The sequence below is a fragment of the Falco cherrug genome, chromosome 4 (genome assembly GCF_023634085.1).
Source record: "Falco cherrug isolate bFalChe1 chromosome 4, bFalChe1.pri, whole genome shotgun sequence".
NCBI classification, from domain to species: Eukaryota; Metazoa; Chordata; class Aves; order Falconiformes; family Falconidae; genus Falco; species Falco cherrug.
Window position 1 is genome coordinate 16671794 of NC_073700.1, and position 9808 is coordinate 16681601.

The window sequence follows — 9808 nt, forward strand, 5'->3', positions numbered from 1 at the left end:
CATGGCCATTTCAAGAGAGGTGTGAGTAGCTGTCTTAGTAATGTCTCCCTTTGCACAGGGGTTCTCCTATTAAAAATGCTTCAGAACGATGATTTTTTTTTTGTTTGTTTTGGTGGGAGAAGTACATGCTGAATCAGACTAGTTTATTAACAGCAGGCTTGGCTCCCCTGCATTAGCAGTCACTTCTGTTTGATTTTCTATTTGTCTCTGGGTAGACCCTGGTAGACACATCCTGGTGGCAATGCTCTGGTAGGGCACTACTTTGAGTGAGGCAATGGGCAAGAACAAGAACTTAGTCAAAATAAAACGACTTTTTCATTTACAAGGAAAAAGAAAGTGCAAAATTAAAGGACAATAGGAAGCAACTATGTTACCGACCAGAAATTTGTTTATTAAATTTGTGTATATAGAAAGTTTCCCTGTGAAACATTCACTCCATATTCATGGCTCAGTGCTCCTGGTGGGATTGGAATAAGACACTTCTTTCCATTTGCTTTACAGGGCCAGGGTGAGGCACAAAGCAGGCAAATATCATCTATCATTTAATCAGCAGAACCCTAGATGTCGCTGAGGTTGACTTCACAGCTACCTTTATCTGAGAGACTAAGAGATGGCCTCCTAGATACAACATTCTTAGCAGTCTTCCTTTTCTCCAGTTATTAAACGACTCCTAATTTAAGGCTCAGTCCTCATCCAGTCCAAGCAGTGCTGATAGGCAGTGCTTCCACCGACACTTTTTCCATTACAAAATAATGTTCTACACAAACATACTTTGTTTGACACCAATAAATCAGAGCAGCTCTTTTAATCATACCCAAGACTAAACTAGGACATTTTTTTTTTTAATGTTATAAAATTTGGTGACTTTTCAAAGAAAACTTTTTTTTTTTTTTTAAGTGGCACAGTCAAGCACTCCCTGTTCCTGGCAGCAGCTCAGAAGCGCTCTGAGAAATGCATCTCTTGTGGCAGTTCTGACCCACATGGAATCAAGAAACCTTGGAAATCTCATGGGAGATGGATTTTTGTGAGTTTTCCAATTTAAACAGGTGGAGATAAACCAAGATAAGCGTCTGAGACAGATCTGCAACATGTGGAAGGTTCATCTATAACTAGAACTATCTGCATTCATTTTTATGGCCTTATCCTTTCCTTGAAATATACCTACAGGCACTTGATTAATGGTGGAGAGAGTTATGTAAATGAATGAATGGGGAAAATAAATGTAGTAGAAAGAAGCCTTCATTCTTAACTCTGACAAATGCTAGCTTTCCAAAGGAGAGACTATTTTAATTGGCCAGCTGGTGCCTCGGGATGGGTTTGAAATGACAAGGAGAGGATCTTCAAAAGCCCAGCAATTCTGATGCTTTTCCCAGACAGCAGCAATGATAAGAAAAAAATAACATAATGCTTGTTTCTGTTACTTAGATATTTCAAGTGTGTTGCTTCAAATTAGCATTTAAGTTCTTCTGCCATGTTCACATGGCAAAAAGAGAAATAGATGTCTTTAACTTCAGAACAGCTTTCTCAAGTCACACCACAGTTCATTTTATGACTCCAAAACACTCCGTGTTTCTTTTACTCCATTTCTTCGTTACCACCTCAACTTTAGCAAGTGTTGCTAAGTAACATTCTACAGGCCCTTATAATTTTGCTACATGACTGCACTATAACCACGCGTTAATACTTCACAAAAGCAGTAACTACCAGCAATAACCACTATATTACTTTTTAAGGGAAACCACAGAACTTTCTCATTATGGTTGTATACGCTTCCGAATTTTGCACCAGTCACCAGGGTAATTCACCATTACTGGAGGCTGAGATGAATAAATTCCCTGGTGTATTTACAGAATTATTGACACTTCTTTCACGTAATAGAAGTGTGCAATGAGTTTAGCTGCGACTCATTTCCCTTGCTTATTAAATAGGGAGATCGGCTGGCGCTGCCACTGGGTGAGTACTTGTTTGTTGTGCGCTCCCCCAGTCCCGGTGCGGGCAGCCCTGGGCACCTGCCGAGTCAGCAGTGTGGTGCTGGGCGAGCATCGGTCGGCTGGGTCATAGGCAGCGGTGTGACAGCGGGATGACTGGGACATGGTGGAGACCTCTGGTTAGTTATATGGGCTCTTGTAAACTGCTTCTCCACGTATGATGCCAAGATGTCACCACACAGAGTGGCCGGGAAGAAGACAACCTTGGGAGGATGAGCCCCTCAGTGCTTCGGTTGTGGTCAGCCCCTTGACTGTTGATGGAAAAGGGTGAGAACTTGATATCCTAGAAGGCTCAACAGCAATAGGAGGCCACTTACTTGAAGGCAGGTGGCACAAAAGGACATACACCAGGAAATATTTCAGCTTAACTTCTGCGTGAAATAATTCACTGGTCTTAACCAGCAAGGACAGAATGAAAATCCATGTCTTAAACAAGAGGTGATGATGATGCTGGAGTGGGATAAAGCAAGATGCTTATGAGCTGGGTCCCAACACACACAGAGTTCAGAGGGAGTTTTCCGTCCGCATAAAATTTGAGAAGTCAGACATATAATTACTGTGAAAAAAAGAACCATTTTTCATCCTTTTCAGTCTGTGGTAAAAGAAGTTAAAGGAAAAACAAATACCTTTAATAATTTCAAAATGTTGCACTTTGTCATCAATCTCAATTTGCTGTAACGAGCCTTGCAGGAAGTTCAAAAGCTGCAGTGGGACGAAAACGGGCTTCAGGGATGTAGGGCATTCCAGAAACGTGGTTCAAATTGTGCCAGATAATGTCTCAGCTTTAGCAATATTTTACTATTAACCTTATTCTAAAGTGGAGACATATGCATGCATGAGCACATGTACATCTGTACATACACATATACATATAGAGCACACGTCTGTGGATGCTGCTGCATGTTCATACACACGCACAAATGTATCTGATGTCAAAGGGAACAGGGTCCTTCAACCGCTCTATGAAGGTTTAATTTCGTATCTACTGTTATTCCTGTTTTGCTGGGTTGAAGGCCTAGTATTTACATGTTTCGTTATAACATTCCCTCTCTCTCAAGGAACAGACTGGTTTGCCATGTTCAATAAAGTAATGAAACATAGAATGAATCTTTCTAGTGGAATAACTCCATGAAGCCATGTTCTGTCTTATCCTCACTCTGTGCTGCGATTTCTTTAAATGTATCTTTGTAGCAACCAAACTAGCCATAAATTAGTCATGATGATATTACAGCTGAATTTAATTTCAAAGTCTCTCAGCAAGTTGTTAAGGGTTTCTTGCCTAGGTCACTCCTGAGGAAATTTGAAAACTCTGGTATGATTTATGAATATTGCTATATTGCTAGTATACAAAAGGCTATGGGGAATACAAGCACATAAACGTCTGTTTAATTCCGTTCCAATAAAAATTTCATTTCTTATAGCAAAATAAACATGTAAATCAATGTTTAATGATTCTGTTGTTTTATTACGTAACTTATAATTTGTCTTTAAACATCCAGGCCAAGTAAAACCTAAGACCCTGCTCACTTTTGTTGAAACATAATGATTTAGCAATTAGACCTGTTCTGCAGAGGTTGCTTCCCTGAATGGCATTCATAATGCAATGTAAGAGCAGAAGGCCCAGGAAACAAAAAGCCTTGTTTCCCCTTTCCCCCATGTACAAATACATTAGCCCCATTATTAGCCATTTTTCAATCTAAACTTCCCCCACCCCCCCCACCCCCCTGAAATTTACTCAACTGTCAAGGGATAATCAATTTTCTAAACTTGCTATACCATCAGTGTTCAATTTCAGGGATGCTTTTACCTTGAAACTTGTACAAGTTGCATGGACATAAACTCCTTCTGTTCCTCATCATGTAACCTATTCCTAATAATAATAATCAGTATTAATTCCTTTTTAATGGAATGGCAAATGGCCACTAGTGAGGAGAAGAGGTCAAAAGAATTGAATTTTGGCCCTTTTTTTGCCAAATTATAAGCTCATCACAACTCTAGACTCATACTAACCACCTGCTGAAGATCCAGCTCTGCTTTAAGAGACTGAAGTCCGTGGGACTTGCACAAGTAGGAACATGGTGACATTTTGCAGGATCTGGCCATTGCAGTTAGTAAGCACCACGTCCTCCTGGCTTTTGGAATGCTGTGCAATCAAAAACCTCCCTCGCACTGGTGAATGAGTAACCTCCTAAGTCGGTATCATTTCTAATTTATCAAAGGTCCACATACATTAGTTTCTTAGCAATACTGCACACATTTCTTGATCAGTGGGAGGCAGTAATCCCAAAGCTTAAATAGGTTTTCTCTTGAACATATTGTTGACCTTAGGTAAGTCACTTAATCTTTCTTTCTTTCTCTGTTTTTCTGTCCATAGAATTATGATAATATTAGCTTACATCACCTGCTGAATAGCAGTATTCAACACAAATAGCTGATATGAGATTAATATTTCTGAAGTACTCTGTTGCTGAAAAATGCTGTCAGTCCAAAGTGTATGCTACTATAATTATGGTATACAATAGAAATCAGGAAGCTAGGCGTATATTCTTGTGCCAACCTTTATCTCTGCTATCTGACTTCACATGTACATGTCCAATGGAAAAGGGATTTGAAAATTAAAGTGTCCTTGAAACTAAACTAGAAACTTTCAACCAATGGGGAATGTCTATCAATGCCTGTCTGGGGCTACTACCAGTTTCTTCCAGCTGGCTTTGTCTGATTTAGTTGCTGCATGTGCCAAAATCCACCATTCTGACTAGTAAAGAGTGGAGGGACAGCTTTGAGAAAAAGATTGTGGCAGGTCAGAGTATGGGGGGGTTTGCAGAGACCCTCCAGGGTTTTGGCTCACCACGTCTGCCACAGCCACACACCTGATGATGGTAGAGCAAGAGGTGACAACAGTCCTTCCATCTCCACACACCCGTCATCCTGTGCCTGACAAGGGGACCCAATGACCCGTGCTGCAGCTCCCTTGCTAATGAATTAAAATACATAACTATTCTATTTGGCTTGAAATTCCCAGAAAAAGGAGTGACTGTCCTATTTTCTTCCATCCTCAGGCAAAATATTAATCTGATTTTTGGAGGTGAGCACTACATACCTCATGTCAAATACTTGTAGAAATCTTCATGCAGATCTTCTGCCACAGCGCAGGAGGAGCAAGGAGCTTTCCAATACTCCTAAAAGAGGAGAAAAGTATTTTTTCTTTGAAACTCTGAAGTTTAAAGAAGCAGCAGAGCCAAAAATTTAGAATGAATGAGATTGCACTTACCCTAAATACCTGCTGCCTTGAATGTCCTCCCTCGCTCTTCTGTGTCTGCTTAGCAGTAACTTTCTCCCACCTGGAAAATGCCCTGAACATTCTGGGCACTCTCAGGAACAAGGAGTGGCCCATGTGCCATTCAGTCACAGCAGGTCCAAGGCACTTCTGAAAAGCAAGTCATTTTAATTGTTTCACTGTTGGGTACAAAGTGGAACAGTAGGTGAAGCAGGTTGGGTTGTTTGGGTTTTTTTATTCCCAGCTCAACATTTCCCCAGGGAATTCCTCCAGATTTCTCAGCATCCCCACAAGCAATGTCATGGTGCAGCTGTACTGTGTTATACCAACCAACCATGTCCCCACTGCCCTCTAGGTTTGTACACCTTCGAGTAGAGAACAGCATTACACAGCTGCTTTGACTAAAGTGTGGGTCAATTTGATTGCATGCTATTTTATTATGTAGATGAAAAAACACGGGCTGTTAGCTTTCTATAAAATGAATGAGGAAAAAAAACCCAGAACAACAGCCTGGAGATAAAAAGCCCTAAAGTTCCAGAAAATGTCAACTCCAAGAAATGCGGTGGGTGTAAAAACCACAAATTAAGCTTCACATTCATATATAGCATCTATGTTTGTTCTGAACAATGCTCAATGGTGAGAGCAGGGAACCCCGTGAGCACTGCCTCCCACTGCGGACATGCCTCCCATTCCCAGGGATGGGCAAGAGCCACCCCTTCCCACAGACATCCCTGCAAAGCCACTGTCCGCTCTGCGTGGCACTGGGGAGGAGGCTTACTTCCTCTTTGCAAAGCCCTTTCCAGCAGGATGGAGGTGGGCTTTGCTCTGGATACCCCTCTAGGCAGCTTGTGAACAGGTACCAGACCGGATCATTGGGTGTTGGTGTTACCTGTTGCACTGCAGAAATTAGTGGGGAGCTGCAGGAGCCACTGCCTTGCTCCAGATCTAGTCGAGGACTGGGGTGGGCTCATTAGCCTGAGCCCAGACTACATGGCATTCACCCAAGACAAGGGGTGAGAAAATAATTAGTCTTTGTTAATCTATAATATGTCAGAAGAGAACAGGAAATGTCAGCTACGTTGCTAATATTTGCATAACACCGTTCATTAAAAACCTACTGAAGTTTGACTCAATTTCCACATTAAAAAAGAAATCAAATTAGAGATTTTTTTCAGTCAACCTTCTTCAAAATTTGACCAACACAGATTTATCTTTTTTTCTTTTTTTTTGAGGAAAAAGACTTTTGACAACTTAGGGAAAAAATAAAAAAAATATTTAGAGTGAACATCCTCAGCTGTGCAAGATCTCCGTAGCAGCCAAGGTATTACAGAGGTTATAATGCACCGAGTGCTTTAGGGGGAGGAAATGCTTTTGAACAGGCTGTTTTGAAACATACGGTCAAAGCATTAGAAACTAGTTTAAAAGAAAGGCTTTATAAATATTTGGGTTTATGAGTCGGTGTAAGACTTCAATGAATCAGTGAGTGGAAATGAAAATCATTACATAAACCTATTTTCCTATGTCCTATGTTGTTTTGGAAGTCAAACTCGATACTATTACATCTTGCAGAGATGACAACCATGTATTAGGACTTAAAATCTTCAATCCTTTCAGAAGACATTATAAAACTCACTTGCACCATGGTATTTGAGAAAACTAAACACTCGCCCACCTTCACGACTTTCTCAGAGAGGCTGCATGGCAAGTGCACTTAAATCTTTCAGCTGAGATGCAAGCAGTTAGAAACAGCTACTGAATTGCTGGCAACGTGAGCTAGTGTTGAACTAATATGAACTTCATGCAAATTTTTGTGTTTGCTAGAATTGCCGGTTGGGGCGAACTTGTAGTAACAGGCTTGTCGGAGATCTGCCAGGGGAGTCTCTCTGGCAGGCTGTGAGCTGCAGCTGGAGCCGCCTTTTCTTGAGTTTGCTCTGAAGTCAGGACATGCTTGCGCAGCTCAGCTATAAACTTTCAGCTGGAGAGGAGACAGAGAGGAACCCAACAGCCCTGAAGCAGCTGAATGTCAGGCTAATCCCAGAGCAAAGTCAAACCTTCAGTGAAACTGCGAAAGTGAAAAGTTTATGGAGGTTCAGACTGGGTCTAAGCTCATCTCGTCCAGGCTGAGGAAGGTGTAGACTCAGGAGAGAAGAAAGCACGCAGTTTCTGCTTGTTTTAACAACCATCTGGGCTGCTTGTAGTCAGAAAGACATCTCCACCCCTAGATAAGAAGATCCACCACCTCCACAGAGCCACACACGTGGAGCTCCGCTCCCACCAGACAGCAGCTGAGTCCATCCCTCCATCCCTGCCTGCTTGACCACCATCACAGCAGTGAGGCAAGTTTTACAGGGAGGAATAACACCTTAAACCCTTTAAAAAATGAAGAAAAACCAACTGGACAAGCTTCATCAGCTACACAACTGAGTCCAACAAAGCACACCGCAGTCCTCACAAACTTGGTCTCAGCAAAGATAGTATTTGGGCTTGCCTGTTTTTCAGCTCTCCCAAGTAAAGCAGCTGTCATTGTTCCCTTAAAAAAGTTCTTCCCAGTTCACGGTCAGGACAATTTCCCTGATATTTTGCCAAGAGTTGGATAACAAATAGCCAATGAAACAAATAACAAGATCAGGCCAGAAAGAAGAGAGGAAATATTTAAAAGGAGGAAAGGGACAAATGAGTCTTCAGAGAATATGAGCTAGAGAGAATGCACTGAGTTTATGTCTGGTACATTTTGCTTCATTTCCAGTAATTCATGCCCTGTATGACTTCTAGAAACAGATAGAAGAAATAGTTACAAAAAGCACACCAGCGGAGCCATTGCAGCCAATGAAAAAGTGGATTCAAGATGAGTGGGGAGAAAAAGACAAGATTTCTAAGTTTTGACAGCCAAAATAGGTTGTCACTGGGCCAACACATAGAATTTTGCCCTTCTAACTTAGTCTCAAGAAAGCAAATAGGATCATTTCTTCTGTCCCTGATCTCTCTGTCCAGAGGATTCCCTCCACCACTGCCATCCTGGAACTGGATGGTCCACAGACCTCAGCCAGCACCTTTGGACTGCATTTCTTTTTAGGATTTGAACAGTGGTTGGTGCATGGCCAGAACTAACCAAACCTCCAAAGACAAAGTCCGCCAGCAGATGCCGTGAAGGTAGGAAGCCTGTCAGTGTGCCCAACGCGAAGTGTCCCAGCGAGGCAGTGCCACCTCTGCTGTCAGGCTCTCCGAGAGGCGCAGCAAGCTTATTGCTGGCCAACACCAGGTTTGACACTGGAGAGGACTTTGGAGGAGTTCAAGAACAAAAAATGTAGCAGGAAAGAGGAGACAAAAAGAAAATTATGAAAAAGAGAAAATGACAAAAAAACCCCTATACTGTGCAAAATTTGCATATAAATAATAAAATAACGTTCTGTTATAGAAACATTACGAACTAGCAGTAGCTGCTTATTAGCAGCATCTTCCTAGGACATTTCCCACATCTGTGTTTTCCATTAAGAAAAAGTAACAGCCTCTGGAGCACACACTGTTCTGTGTGCATCTACCCAGCGACTGTGAAAATCAAAACTGTCTGTTACACAAATATTGGGAAATAATTCTCTAGATACGTTGTGCATGTATTCACAAGTAAAATATGTAGCCATACCAGTCCATGCACACTAACCACTCCGCTTCTACGTGCAAAAGAGGAGCTTGAGGCAGTATTTTGGAGGAGACCAAGCTCTGAACTGGCAACACCAATCCATTGGAACTGTCACTGCCAAACAACAGCATAGCAACAGCCATCCAGGAAAAGCCACATCTTAATTCCTGCTTGAGCTGGTTTCAACAACCTTCCTCATCCGTGAATCCAGAATATAACACAGACAAGAACGCTCTTAATTCTCACTGCCTAATGCATCGTCCAGGGAAGCTCAGGTGTTATTAAGCCCTTTAAACAATGATATCTCTACCCGCTTCTGTCAAAAAGTCACCTAGAAAGTTAAAAGCTGTATCAATACTAGAGAGATACTTTCCTAATAAAGTTTTCATGCGATTGACATTTTTGGTTCAATTTTGGTACAAAGGGAAAGACTCAAACTCACACATGCAAATGGAAACTTCAGGTCATACATGTCAGCTGATTGCCAGTTGTATTCTTCTACAGCACAAGCTGGCAGTAAAGAGTAGAAAAATCTCTAATTCTGGTGAACAGACATTATAGTTTATTAAACCAGTTCACTGTTAGCTCAACAATGCTTTGTTTCTGTACAGTATTTTTTTTTTTCTGTCTTAACAATATCCATATCAATTTTATGGGCAGGGTTCAGATCAAGAACATGTGCTGCTAGCTGGAAAATTGCATTTGACCTCTGATTTTCCTTGTATCTTTTCAGGTTTTGTTTTCTCTTAAGCTTAAAGACACTTTCATTAAAGAAATTATTTCCTTTCTTTGGGAGGCTGAATCAAAAGCCACTAAAACCAGCGAGAGTCTTTCCATTAATTTAGCGAGGCTTTACATTAGACTTTCAATTACAAACAGTAAGTGTAGAACTATAAAGACACTGAA

At 41.4% G+C, this 9808-nt stretch overlaps 1 long non-coding RNA gene across 1 annotated transcript; it reads right to left on the reverse strand.

The window, feature by feature from the left end:
• Window positions 1-352: 352 nt before the first annotated feature.
• LOC114016060 (uncharacterized) lies at window positions 353-5639 on the reverse strand. The gene is made up of 3 exons (XR_003560338.2): window positions 5260-5639; window positions 5089-5167; window positions 353-2544 (listed from the first exon to the last, which is right to left on the reverse strand). It is a non-coding gene; the product is annotated as an uncharacterized LOC114016060 (long non-coding RNA).
• Between the last annotated feature and the right edge of the window lie 4169 nt (window positions 5640-9808).